An 8746-nucleotide genomic window follows, 5' to 3' on the forward strand; every position below is an offset into this window, starting at 1 on the left:
CATTTTGCCTTGAAACCTAATATATTCACAGGGTCTAGAGATTATGACACACACATCTTGTGGGGAAAAGCTTTATACTGCTTACCACAACTTGACATACATCGAAAATAAATTCTAGGTGGATAAAATATGTAAATGTCAAATAATAACTGAATATATGGGAGAATGTGTGTGTATAATCCTGGGTGTGTAAAACACCTTAAACATGACAACAAACTTATCTTTTTTAAAGATTGGTTGGCACACTTGTTTCCATCAAAAAATTTAAATTCTGAAGGTTGAATATATATTATTCAATGTATATAATACCATACACAAAGTAACAATACAAGCAACAAGCTGGCAGACATTTGTAATGTATCTAACCAAGGACTAATAGCCTCAGAGGAAAAGGAAGAAAGAAAAAGTAAGTCTCTGAATATATGAAACAGACTCATAGATGCATGTATAACTATGTTCTTTAGGGCATCCTAGACTTGTAAAAATTGAAAACATATGTCCACCAGTAGGGGAATGATTAAGTAAATGGTACACTTTTCCATATGATAGGCTATCTTCAGCAGTTTAAAAGAATAGGGGAGAATCTTTATGACCTGTAAAAATCTCCAAGACCTATTGATATTTTAGCCAGTTACAGAACAGTGCAGACTTTATGATGCATATCATATAAGGGGAGAAGCAACATGCACTAAACAAAACCACAAGTCTTAAAGGATCTCCCCCACCTTTATGAGAATATCAGCAGTTACCCCTGTGGAGCAGCAAAGGGAAACATTAGTTTTGTTCTATATGACTCGAATGCACATTCACTCATGTATAAACTGCCTAATATAGTTTAAAGCGCAGAGTTTTGTCTTGCTCATCGTTGTATCTAAGCACCTAGCTCAGTACTGCAAAGGTAACGTTTGTTTAATAACAGAAGTCCAAGGGGGTGGGACTTAACTGCTAATGCTAAATCCTATGCTGGTGAGAAGTTGGGTGGTATGCTTAAATTCTTCCTGCTTCAAGTCCAGCTTGGTCTTTCTCCGGGAACTATTTTGGGTAAACTGAAGGCTCCAGCCAGGGGAGAGAGAGAGAGAGAGAGAGAGAGTGTGTGTGTGTGTGTGTGTGTACACTAATATGTATAATAATTTTTATGTCTAATCCAGGCAACAACTCTGCAAAATAGTCACCCTTGTACCCATTTTACAAATGAGGAAACTAAGGCTTAGATAAGGCCTCACTAACTGAAATACCCTGATGTCTCTTCTTTTTTTATCTTCCTGTTAATGCAACGTTGACAGTTGCAGAATTCTTATGAAATAGAATGTGGTCAGTTCTAGAAAAACTTCCTGCTACCAGTGCTTGGCTTACTTTAATAGTTATTTATTTGTATTAGGTAGTTCAAACACTTGATTTTAAAACTGGTAGCAAATTATATTCTGTACAAAATAAATCTCCTTCCACACGGCCCCCAGCTATCCATGTCCTTCCCCTGAGGCAACACTCAACAATATTTTGCATGTCTTTCCAGAAATATTTTATGTATGAACAGCACATATACAAATATTTCTAAAATTTAATTTGAACTATTTTACATACTTTATCTTCTACCACTCTCTTTTTTTACTCTCACAATGTATCTTGAAAATCACTACATTTTTGCTAGATCTGTTGCATTCTGTTTAATAGCTATATATTATGAATATTAGGGAAGCCTCATAAATTCATTAATCCCTCCCCATTTATGGCCCTTGAAATTGTCTTATGTGTTTTGTTATTACAAAACTATAGTTACTATTCTTACACATGGGCCATTTTGCACACATATAAATGTGTCTTCAGAATAATTTCCAGAGATAGAATTACTGAATCAAAGAGATGTCCCTGTAAATTTTTCATCAGTACTGCTGATTTTTCTCTGTGGTTGTTATATAAATTTATCCCCTTCAGCAATATTATCCACACTCTGACACAACAAAAACACTTTGCACAAGAGAAAAAGAATGAAAAGAAAATTGATCTTATTTGCATATAGGCTTATTTTTAACCTTGCCCAGGGGTTGGTAACACAGTTACATCAAAGACCCATTTCCTGGGACAGTACTACCTTCTAACTGAAATTGTGAAATCGAGTCCCTTCTCTTTCTTTTACTTTATACATGATTGATCTACTTCATTCAGGATGGGCATGGAAATTATTAATTCTATTCTTCCGTATAGCAGAAAACTCTGCTTTGGGGCTGACTGGTCCCTCACAACCCTGGATCACTTTCTGATTGCACATTCCAGAAGTATCCACCTTTGGTTCAGTGGTGGACCCAGTGGACAACTGCCCCTTTCTAAGAACTATTTATTTGAGGTACTTTCCCTGGCAACAAAAGATATACAGTCTCCCATTTCTCTCTTCCCTCCTTTCATCAATCTCATTTCAAAGATCCTTAGGAAAACATTTTATTTGATTATTGTTTAGCTTTATGCAAAGTAGTTTTCTCAGTTTCCCATCTATATAGATTCCTTGATGTGTTAGGCCAAATTTTATTTTGCCTTACTGTTCCTATCTAAAGCTTGAGAGTATGGCAACTAATAAAAACTTTTTACATGTTAGGGATGCCTGGGTGGCTCAGTCATTTAAGCGGCTGCCTTCAGCTCCGGTCATGATCCCAGGATCCTGGGTGCCAGCCCTGCACTGGGATCCCTGCTCGGCGGGGAGCCTGCTTCTCTCTTTGCCTCTGCCTGCCACTCTGCCTGCTTGTGCTTTCTCTCTCTCTGAGAAATGGATAAATAAAATCTTTAACAAAAAAACTTTTTACATGTTAAAATAGCTTTAAAATAGTATAGAGATTTATCAGACTTGGTTACTTAGAAGTTGGGTTAGAAGAATCCTCAGATTTATTTCCTGGGTTGCTAACTTCGTATTTCATCTGTAACAACAGTTTTCACACCTAAGCCAGTGAAAACAATAAAAAATCAGTCCATTAAATGATTTATAATGAGAGGAACACGATTTCTCTCTGTCTTTCTCTTTCTTAATCTCCAATAAAGAGAAAGCACTGGGTGCTTGGGTGGCTCAGCCTGTTAAGTGCTTTGTGCTCAGGTCCTGGCATCCCAGGGGCATGGGACCAAGGCCCACATGGGGCTCCTTGCTCAGCGAGGAACCTGGTTCTCCCTCTGCCTACCGCTCCTCCTACTTGTGCGCTCGCTCGCATGCTCTCTCTCTCTCTCTCTCTCTCTCTGACAAATAAATGAAATCTTTGAAAAAGAAAGAAAAAATACTATCACTAGCTGCTTCTGGGTAGAACATGTTGATTTGTTTTCTTAGTCATTAAAAATTATCTTTGGTGATCTTTACCAAATCAAGAAGGCTCAGCTTGGTTAGGGAACAGGTATGGTTTTAGTCTGTTAATAATTTTTTCCCCTGCAATAGGGAGAAAGGACTCTCTCAGGGGAGAACTAGAACAGAACATAGGAAGACTTATGACCACCACATATACCTCCTGTTTTGTTTTTAATCTTTCTTTTGAGATGATGAGCCCTTTACTCCTATTGCCTAACACAGTGTATGGCATACAACAGATACTCAGTGATTATTTCTGGAATGAATTAGTGAATGGGAAAATTACTTACAGTGAGAATACTTCACTATCTCTCCTTCAGATCTCACATACATTTTTTTTTCCTAGTAAACAGGAGTGCAAGTACGATCTGGAGCGGCTACATCATCCATCTAAATGGAGACAGAAGTTAGGGACTGACCGTTCTCAGAAAAACTGTTCAGAGAAACTTTAAAGATAACTTAATCTCAAAAGAGTAGTCCAAAGAGAAAACGTTTAAGAGCTATTTTCTCAGACTTGTGAGAAACAGTTTTCTAAAACCAAATTATCTACAGATAGGACTGTGGCAACGCCCAAGTCTTGTGTCCGCTATTTGATGAAAAGAGGACTGAGAATTCAGAAAACGGTCGTTCAAACAATGCATTTAAAGAAAAGCTCGAGTAGGAAAAACGGTGGCTTATGCTAATGAAGTATTCACTTAAAAATATGTTTATTTGCGGGGCGCCTGGGTGGCTCAGTGGGTTAAAGCCTCTACCTTCGGCTCAGGTCATGATCTCAGGGTCCTGGGATCGAGCCCCACATCGGGCTCTCTGCTGAGGAGGGAGCCTGTTTCCTCCTCTCTCTCTCTCTCTCTCTCTGCCTGCCTCTCTGCCTGCTTGTGATTTCTCCGTGTGTCAAATAAATAAAGTCTTTTTTTTAATTTAAAAAAATATGTTTATTTGCTTATTTACTTGAGTGTTATGGCTTAAACCAGGGCTGTGAGACCTGAAACGGAGATGCAAGAGGTGGGGAGCCAGCCCTTCGCACCCGGCCGCTTGGGGGTGCGCGGGGCCCAGGTTAGATCACCGCCGCTTTACGTCTTAGAGGCGTGGCCGCGTCCAGGACCGTTTCCCGGTTCCCAGTTCGCCGGGGCCAGGCTGCGCTCCAGCCTTAGCTTAAAAATGCTGCAGTCCAGCACCGCCTTTTCTGTTTTATCTTTGTTCCCTGCCCGCCCGCCCGCTCCCCTGCTCCCCTCACCCTTACACACCCCACGGCTGGTTGGCTCGGACATTTGGTCGGTTACCACGGGAAAGCCCCTGTCTCAGCGCGGAGCTGCGGTCTTGCTGCCGCGCCTCGCTCTTTTTTCTTCCTCTCCCATTCTCGCACCTTCCTCTCTTTCCCCCTCTCTTTCTTTTCTATCCATGGAAAGTTGACCTCGCGTTTCTCAAACGCACCTATGCGACCTCACCTATGCGACCCAGGCCCACGCCGAAGCTTCACTCCCAGATCCCTCCGCGAAGGCGCGGGCGGGCGCGCGGGCGGGGGCGTGCGCGCGGGCGGGCGTGCGCGCGGGTGGTGTGCGGGGAGACGCGCACGTGGAGCCTCGGCGAGCTCGCGGCCCCAGCGGGCCTCGGAGGGAAGCGCAGCCTGACCTGAGGGCCCCCGGGGCTTCCGAGTAGGCGCCAGTGCAGTTCCTGAGGCGCCCACGCCACAGCGGAGCCTGCTGGCTAAGGGTAGGAGAGTGACTCTGTGTCTGTGTATGTGTGTATGTGTGGGTGGGTGTGGGGACTCGCGGACGCGCACGCGCGCGCAGGACAGTTGAGTAAGGAGGAGTGAGCTCCTACAATCCGGAGGAGCGGGAGGAGGAGAAGGAAATGTGGGAAACATTTGAAGGGACATAGCTTAATATCAGAGCTAGATATATTCAGAGAAGTGGTGAGGGGCAGATACCCACATGGTGGTAAGGTCAGTAGTGGGGCACTGAATCACAGTCAGGCGGGATGTATGGGGGAAGGAACTTGGCCCATGAGAAGCAGTTGGCCATTTTACTCTAATAGAAAACAAAAAATAGTGACATCAGTGCAAATAGAAGGGTTGGAAGCGCCAAGAGCCCATCCCTAAACAGAAGCACCAAAAAGATCAGCGTCAGAATTGACTTTGTGGGAACTCTAGAAAGTAGTTGCAGGTTTGCAGCAACCCAGGAACTCTTGATCAAGAAAAAGAGGACTTAAACACAGCATAATGGGGACATCACTAGCAACCTTAAAGGAATAAAAGAGATCATAAAACTATGAACAATGTATGCTAACAAACCTAAATAAAACAGATTCCTTAGAAGCAGACAACCTACCTAAACTGACTCAAAGAAAAAAAAAGGGGGGGGGGGATGCGAACAGACTTATAACAAAAGATTGAATCAGTCCTCAAAACTTCCTGACTGAAGAAAAGTCCAGGACCAGATGGCTTCACTAGTGACATGTATCAAATGTTTAAAGAACAATTAACACCAGTCCTTCTCTAGCTCTCCTAAGAAATAGAATATTGAACACTATCTAACTCATTTGATAGGGCCAACATTACCCTGATACCAAAATTGGGCGAAAACATTGCAAGAAAAGAAAACTATAGACCAATACCCCTTGTGGATATAGATTAAAAAAAAAAAAAAACCCTCAACAAAGTCTTTGCAAACCAAACCCAACAGAATGTTAAAATAATTACACACCATGATCAAGTGAAATTTATCCCAGAAATGCAAGGCTTTTACATATAGAAGTCAATCAATGTAATATATTAATAGAATGAAGAAAAAAACATACCATCATGTCAATACAGAAAAAGAATTTGAGAAAATCCAACACTCTTTCATGATTTAAAAAAAAAAATTCAACAAAATAGGAATGAACAGAACTTTTTCAATCTGATTGAAGGCACTTTTGAAAAAACTGTAGGCTGACATCATAATGGTGAAAGAGATTTCCTGCTAATATCAGGCAACAAGAAAAGAATGCCTGCTTTTGTTTCTTCTGTTCAAAGTTTTACAAGCAACATTGTCCTGAAAGTTTTAAACCTGAGAAATTAAGCAAGGAAAAAAAGAAATGAGGCTTCCACATTGGAAAGAAATAAGTAAATCTATCTTTCTTTGCAGATATCATGATCTTATATGTAGAACATCCTAAAGAATCCACTAAAAAACTATTAGGGTTAATAAGCAGTTTTAGTGAGGCTGCAGGATAAAAGACCAACACTGCAGAATCAGTTGTATTTCTATACATTAGCAATGAACAGTCCAAAAAGATTAAGAAAACAATTCAGTTTTCAGTAGCATCAAAAAGAATAAAATAGTAATAAATTTAACCAAACATGTGCAATACCTGTGCACTGAAAATATGAAACATTGCTGGAATTAAAGACTAAATGAATGGAAAAACATCCTATGTTCATGATTTGGAAAACTTAATATTGAAAGATGGAAGACCCAAAATGATCTACACATACAATGCAGTCTCCATGAAAATCCAGTGTCTTTTTTTTTTTTTTGGTAGAAATGGGAAAGCTGATCCATAAATGTGTGTAGAATTGCAAGGGACCCTAGATACAAGCTTAAAACAGATTAAAATAATTTTGAAAAAGAACAAAGTTGGAGTACTCACAGTTCTCATTTTCAAAGCATACTAGAAAGCTAAAGTAAAATAGTGTAGAACTGACATAAAGACAGACATACATTTCGTGGAATAGAACTGAGAGTCTAAAAATAAGCCAATAATACCTCTATAGCAATTGATTTTTGACAAGGATCCTAGATCATTCAATTGGCAAAGAATAGCTTCTTTAACAAATGGTGCTAGGACAATTGGATATCCATATGAAAAAGAATGAAGTTAGAGTCCTACCTCATACAATAGGGGGAAACATACTCAAACAAAATTAAAGTTTTTTGTGCATCAAAGGACACTATCAAGAAAGTGAAATGACAGCACATAGAATGAGAGAAAATATTTATAAATCATATGTTTGATAAAGGTCTAATATCCATAATATACAAAGAACACTTACAACTTAAGAACAAAAAGAAAAACAACTCAATTTAAAAATTGGTAAAGGACTTGAGTAGACATTTCTCCTGAGAAAATATGTGAATGACCAATAAACACATGAAAAGATGCTCAACATCTATGGTGATTAAAGAAATGCAAATTAAACCCACAATTAGATCCCACTTTATACCCACTAGGATGGCTTCTACAAAAAAAAAAAAAAAAAAACAGAAAATAACAAATGTTATTGAGGATATGGAGGTATTGGAACCCTGGTATATTGTTGTGGGAATATTTAATGGTGCAGCTCCTGTGGAAAACAGTTTTACAGTTCCTCAAAAAGTTAAACACAGTACTATTACATGACAGTCATTCTACTCTTAGGGATATGCCCCAAAGAATTGAAAACAAGTATTCAAACAAACACTTGTATATGAATATAGTACTGGTCACAACAGCTAAAAGGTGGAAATGACCCAAATATTCATTATGAGATGAAGTAAGTAATGGAATACTAGTCAGCCATAAAAAGGAATGAAGTCCTGGTACATGCTACAACATGGAAGAACAGCAAACACATTACGCTAAATGAAAGAAGCCAGACACAAAAGGCAACATACTGTATGCTTCCACTTATACGAAATGTCCAGAATAGATAAATCCATAGAGACAAAAGATTAGTGGTGCCCAGGTCTTGAGGACAGAGAGGATTTAATGAGTATGCTTAACAGGTATAGGGTCTCCTTTGGAAGTGATCGAAATGTTTTGAAACTAGATAAATGGTGATGGCTGCACAACATTGTGAGTTTATTAAATGCCACCAAATTGTACAGTTTAAGATTATTAATTTTATGTTATATGAATTGCACCTTGAAAAATAAGTCATGGAGTTATGGTACTGCAGAGGAGGCAGCATGACCTCAGCAGGGTCTCAGCTGAAGTTGGAGCCATGTCCCTCCCCCTGTTGTGGTAGAGAAGCTGGAGCTGCTTTTGGTTTGGGTGGTGGTCAGTAGCTACTTCACAGCCCTCTGGAGCCACTGTGGGGGAGTTTCCAAAAGCTGGGCGGGGCATGGTTGGGGGCAGTTCAATCAAACCCCCAAGCAGGCTGCGGAGCCTGGTTTTGTGGTTGTGGACCACGCTGTGCTGGGTCTGTCACATGCTTGCTGCAGAGCTTAGGGCAAAATATCCCAAACCTTGAGAGGCTCAGCTTCTACAGCCAAGTAACTAGTGTGAGTCTGTCAGTCTGAGGTCTCCATAGAGTTTCTCTTCACCAAATTTTTACCCCATTTCATCCATCTTAAGACCCAGCTCTTGACATTTTATCATCTGAAATCCAGAAGTCATAACAGTCCATGCTGTGTACTCTTACTTCAGCCTACATGTATCTTTTGGGAAAAAAATACTAGCTTCCAGTCA

General features: G+C 40.1%; 1 long non-coding RNA gene across 1 annotated transcript; it reads right to left on the bottom strand.

Moving 5' to 3' along the window:
* Positions 1 to 3648: 3648 nt before the first annotated feature.
* LOC116869278 lies at positions 3649 to 4940 on the bottom strand. Its single transcript, XR_004383017.1, has 2 exons — positions 4762 to 4940; positions 3649 to 3706 (listed from the first exon to the last, which is right to left on the bottom strand). It is a non-coding gene; the product is annotated as an uncharacterized LOC116869278 (long non-coding RNA).
* Positions 4941 to 8746: the final 3806 nt, after the last annotated feature.

This window comes from Lontra canadensis, unplaced genomic scaffold (genome assembly GCF_010015895.1).
Source record: "Lontra canadensis isolate GAN:19392208 unplaced genomic scaffold, GSC_riverotter_1.0 scaffold19, whole genome shotgun sequence".
Classification (NCBI taxonomy): Eukaryota; Metazoa; Chordata; class Mammalia; order Carnivora; family Mustelidae; genus Lontra; species Lontra canadensis.